Here is a 6,000-nt window from a genome sequence, read left to right on the forward strand (position 1 = left end):
TGAACAAGGAGGCTTTAGGAAAGGTAGGGGGTGTGTGGACCAGGTGTTTACAGTGAAACATATAAGTGAACAGTATTTAGATAAGGCTAAAGAGGTCTTTGTGGCATTTATGGATTTGGAAAAGGCATATGACAGGGTGGATAGGGGGGCAATGTGGCAGATGTTGCAAGTGTATGGTGTAGGAGGTAGGTTACTGAAAGCAGTGAAGAGTTTTTACGAGGATAGTTAGGCTCAAGTTAGAGTATGTAGGAAAGAGGGAAATTTTTTCCCAGTAAAAGTAGGCCTTAGACAAGGATGTGTGATGTCACCGTGGTTGTTTAATATATTTATAGATGAGGTTGTAAGAGAAGTAAATGCGAGGGTCTTGGCAAGAGGCGTGGAGTTAAAAGATAAAGAATCATACACAAAGTGGGAGTTGTCACAGCTGCTCTTTGCCGATGACACTGTGCTCTTGGGAGATTCTGAAGAGAAATTGCAGAGATTGGTGGATGAATTTGGTAGGGTGTGCAAAAGAAGAAAATTAAAGGTGAATACAGGAAAGAGTAAGGTTATGAGGATAACAAAAAGATTAGGTGATGAAAGATTGAATATCAGATTGGAGGGAGAGAGTATGGAGGAGGTGAATGTATTCAGATATTTGGAAGTGGACGTGTCAGCGGATGGGTCTATGAAAGATGAGGTGAATCATAGAATTGATGAGGGGAAAAGAGTGAGTGGTGCACTTAGGAGTCTGTGGAGACAAAGAACTTTGTCCTTGGAGGCAAAGAGGGGAATGTGTGAGAGTATAGTTTTACCAACGCTCTTATATGGGTGTGAAGCATGGGTGATGAATGTTGCAGCGAGGAGAAGGCTGGAGGCAGTGGAGATGTCATGTCTGAGGGCAATGTGTGATGTGAATATAATGCAGAGAATTCATAGTTTGGAAGTTAGGAGGAGGTGCGGGATTACCAAAACTGTTGTCCAGAGGACTGAGGAAGGGTTGTTGAGGTGGTTCGGACATGTAGAGAGAATGGAGTGAAACAGAATGACTTCAAGAGTGTATCAGTCTGTAGTGGAAGGAAGGCGGGGTAGGGGTCGGCCTAGGAAAAGTTGGAGAGAGGGGGTAAAGGAGGTTTTGTGTGCGAGGGGCTTGGACTTCCAGCAGGCATGCGTGAGCGTGTTTGATAGGAGTGAATGGAGACAAATGGTTTTTAATACTTGACGTGCTGTTGGAGTGTGAGCAAAGTAGCATTTATGAAGGGATTCAGGGAAACCGGCAGGCCGGACTTGAGTCCTGGAGATGGGAAGTACAGTGCCTGCACTCTGAAGGAGGGGTGTTAATGTTGCAGTTTGAAAACTAGTGTAAAGCACCCTTCTGGCAAGACAGTGATGGAGTGAATGATGGTGAAAGTTTTTCTTTTTCGGGCCACCCTGCCTTGGTGGGAATCGGCCAGTGTGATAATAAAAAAAAAAAATAAAAATAATATGCACATACATATACAGTGGAACCTCGGTACTCAAACAGCTCCCCACTTGAACAATCCGGTACTTGAATGCTTTGTTTGGTAAAAAAAAAAATACTTGGTAGTCGACCATTTGCTTGGCACTCAACCAAACAAACACAACCTGCCAAATCATGTGCATCAGTCTCCCTGCAGCTGTTGCTCAATGCAAAACTTTGCTGTAAACTTTTTTTTGTTTTTTTTGCCATTTTTTTTATATATATTTGTATAAATAACTCGCCATGGGGCCTAAGAAGATTACTGGTAACAGCCAACTAAAAAAAAAATTGGTTCGAGTCACAGTAGAGATGAAAAAATCTCATGACAAACTATGAACACTGTGCCCCGTGTCTTATCTTGCTACCTGTGTAAAACATTCATTGTTTTACATTCGTTGTGAAAATCATTTCAATCCATTCATTAATAATGGTGCTATGTCAAGAAATATGTCAATATTTTACTTCCGAGATAATCTAGGAAAACACATTCATGGCATAGGACTCGGGAAAAATCACGCTATTTTTGAGCTTTTTGTTAAGGTAAGCATGATCTAAGTGTGTTTGCCTCTTCAAGGGGGGCTCCTTGGTGTGGTGAAGAGGCTCTTGGTCTGAGGAATTAGACCTGTCGGTCTCCTCCCTCAGACCGAACCTAATTACCCCCCAATCTCCCCTTCCCTATCCCATCCTCCCCTTTTTCCTTTCCTCCTCCTCCTCCCCACCCCTCCCTTTTGCCCTTCCTGTTTTGGCCTTTGGGATTTTTCCCACAGGCGTGCTAGTTCCTAGATAGGGGAAAGGGTACTAGGGTCCATCCCATTCCATTGAGGTTCTTGGCGGTGGTGTAGTTTGCCATGGAATCTGGATTGCCTGGGGATGTCCCGATCCCTCTCCGGTATTCCGGAGGGTGGCTTTGGGTGTCCTTTGGGCGATGGGTGTATCTCTGGAAGCCACCTTTCGGATTCTGGGGGTGCTGGCTGAAGGAGGTATACTTTGTGGCAGATATCCGGCCGCCCTCTCTTTTGTCCACCGAGGTAGCTTGGCAGATGTGAGGTTGCTATCCCGGATTCCTGGTTTACTGGCATGAAGGGTAGGGTATGGCACGGGTTCCATGCTGCATCTGCGCTACTTGCGATGCTGAGGTCCTCTTGGGTGTGGAGGGAGATTTCTGGCCCTTTCATTCCTCCTAGGAACTATCCCTCCTCGGTCCCCCCTTTTTTTCTTTATTTTTTTTTATTTTCTTTTCTTCTTTCTTTTTTTTTTCTTAACAAAAAGAAAGAAGTAACCTAACCATGGAGTCCCCAATCCATGACCCCGCTACCCCTGGGCCCCTTATTGTTACTGCACCCCGTTTTGACCTCGCCTCGTCTTTTGGCCACTCTTCGGACATTCCTAAGACCCCTGTACCTCTTGCTGGTGCTGTTTCGTCACCCGCTTCAGGTGCCGGGGTTTCAACTGACTCCTTCGATTTGTCTGACCTCCGCTCTCCTTTGACTATGCTTCCGGCCTCTCCCTCTACGGTGCGGCAGTTTTCAAATCGCCAGCCTGTCCCACGTCAGACCAACTCTGGTCCCACTTCTAAACGCCAACGACAATCTCCTGATGACGTTACTTTGTTACCTTCCCATTCTACTTGGAAAAGACTGACACGTCATGCACTCCCTCTCCACACTCAGTTTCGGACCACACAATCGACTAAATTCTTTACTTTAAGACCGACTTCTTCTACTGCCTATCTTTCCGACCATAGTATTGGCAAAGCGCTCCTATGCCATGTTGGTAGAGATATTTCCTGTCATGCTCTTAAGAGTGGTACGCGTATCATCACAGTCCAGAATGCTACCCAAGCTCATGATCTTTCTCTTCTTTCACATATCGATACTCTTCCTATCACTATCAAAAAACATCATTCCCTCAATTCTTGTAGTGGTACTGTCATTCTGCCCCATACCATAGTCCAACAGAATTTCCAGACATGTGGCAATGACATTCTCGAAAAGCTGGAACTCCAAGATCTCCCAATTCTCAAGGTAGACACTTACGTCCTTCCTGCCCGTGGGCGGAGACGATACCCTTGCAATGTGGCTCGTTCAACTTTTGACAGCCGTGAACTCCCACCCTCTGTTTATGTAGCAGGACATGGGTCACAAGTTTGAAAGGTGATCCCTACACCGCAACAGTGTAGAAATTGCTGGCGATTTGGCCACCCAGTAAAATATTGCAGATCTATAGCTGAATGCCCAGTCTGTGGTGCTGATGACCATTCTAATACATCTTGCAGTCGACCTCCCTCTTGCCTTAATTGTCATGAGGCTCGGCCTTCATACTCTCGCCATTGCCAGGTCTACTTGAATGAGCAGGAAATTTGTTGCCTCAAAGAGGCAGAAGGTCTCCCTTATGCTATGGTGGTTTCTCAAATCCACCTCCAAGGGAGACTACCCCGTGTTTCTTATTCTCATGTTTCAAAACGTCCCCCCACTTCTGGGGTCCTATCTTCTGCAGCCTCCTCTGCGGTTGCCAGTCCCATAGTCACTCCTGTATCTAATTCTTTTGCTGTCCTGGGCTCAGACGTCCCTACTTCAGCGCCTCAGTCTGTTCTCACTTCGTGTTCTCCCTCACAAACTCCGGTATCGACAAGACCTCGTATGACACCTCCTCCCAATCGTCCCTCTACTTCTCAGAAGTCCAAAAAATCTCCTTTAACCTCCCCCTTCCCTTCATCCACCTCCACACTTTACCTTCCCGGTCTCTGTACCTGGGTCTTCTCCTTTCACTGGCTCTGTTACAAGTGTGGAGGTTCATCCTCCTCCTCGTACTCTGCCTTCCTCCCCTGTCCCCTCCCAAGTTTCTTCCTCTTCTGCCACCTCCCAGGTTTCTGCCTCTTCTGTCCCCTCCCACACTTCTCCAGTTCCCTCCACCCTTTCGCACCCCTTCCCTACCTTGATACAGTCCATTACAGTTCCAATCTTTACTCAAACTCCTCCTCCTTCCTTCTCCAATATTGTCTCCCATACGACGTCTCTGAACTCCGAAACACTTTAAACAATCTCTGAATTTATTGCAGAGACCAAACCATCAATGGACACTGATCCACCCTCTGTTCCTTCTCTTTCCTCTTCTCCATCTGCGCAACTCCTTTCTTCACAGCGCACCATTCCGTCGCTGCTTGAACGTTTTCCGCTGCCACCGCATGTGGACTTTTCTAACCCCTCTAGTCCTTAGGTACCCTTACCTGCGGATTTCTAGTATCTTTATCGTTGCCAATCATGGCCTATTTACAGTGGAAAATACGCGGCCTCAGGGGTAATCGGGGTGAGCTTCAGACGTTGCTCTCCCAATTTTCCTCTGTTGGTGTTTGCTTACAAGAACCAAAATTACACTCTGCTGTTATCTATCCCATCTCAGGCTATAATTTATTGTATTCTTCGGATCCTTTTCCTGATGGGACCTTCAACGAAAGTGCCCTTCTTCTACGCACTGATATTCCGTACCATCAGCTATTTGTTCCTACTTCGCTGCATTACACAGCAGCCCATATCCACCTGCATAGGTTGTATACACTGTTCTTTGTATCTCTCTCCTTCTCGAGCATTATCTATTCCAGATATTGCCTTTCTTGTTTCATCATTACTGCCATCATTTTCTCTGGGGGGTCTCACTGTGATTCCCGTGGCATTCAGCTAGAGGCTTTTCTTGCTTCCCACCCCCTCCATGTTTTAAATACAGGTACTCACACCCGTTTTGATCCTCGTACTCATACTCTCTCTTGCATCAATCTCTCAGTCTGCTCTTCCTCCGCTGTACTAGACTTCACCTGGTCTGTTCTCCCGGATTTACATGACAGCGAACATTTTCCAATCATTCTTACTTCCCCTTCATATTCACCACCTCTTTGTAACCCACGCTGGCAATTTGATCAGGCAAATTGGGACCTTTACTCACAACTAACTGTTTTTAGTGAATTTCCTTCTTCACCCTCCATTGATGAGCTTTTACACCTCTTCTCGTCCTCAGTTTTAACTGCAGCTTCTCATTCTGTACCCCAAACCTCGGGCAGGCATTCTCAGAAATGTGTACCTTGGTGGTCTCCTGCTTGTGCTCATGCAGTACATTTGAAACGTGCTGCATGGGGCAGGTACTGGTATAATAGAACCACTGAGAGACTTACTGATTTTAAGCAGAAGCGTGCGATCGCTCGCCGTGTCATCCGTGACGCTAAATGCACTTGCAGGCGAGATTGTTTCCACCATCACCTCTGCTTCCTCTATGAGTGCAGTCTGGAAAAAAGTACGGAAACTGAGTGGTAAATATTCTCCTGACCTGGCTCCTGTTCTGCGGGTTGCCGGTGTTGATATAGCAAACCCTCTAGATGTTGCCATTGAAATTTGGCAATCATCTGGCCCGTATTTCTCTGGGGCTCCATCTCTGCCCCTCGTTTCTTTCCTCAAAGTCTGCCAGAGAGTTAACACCCTTGGACTTTTCTTCTCTCAGAGAAGAACAGTATAATGTGCCTTTTACACTTCAGG

Source organism: Cherax quadricarinatus, chromosome 57, assembly GCF_038502225.1.
Source record: "Cherax quadricarinatus isolate ZL_2023a chromosome 57, ASM3850222v1, whole genome shotgun sequence".
Lineage (NCBI taxonomy): Eukaryota > Metazoa > Arthropoda > Malacostraca > Decapoda > Parastacidae > Cherax > Cherax quadricarinatus.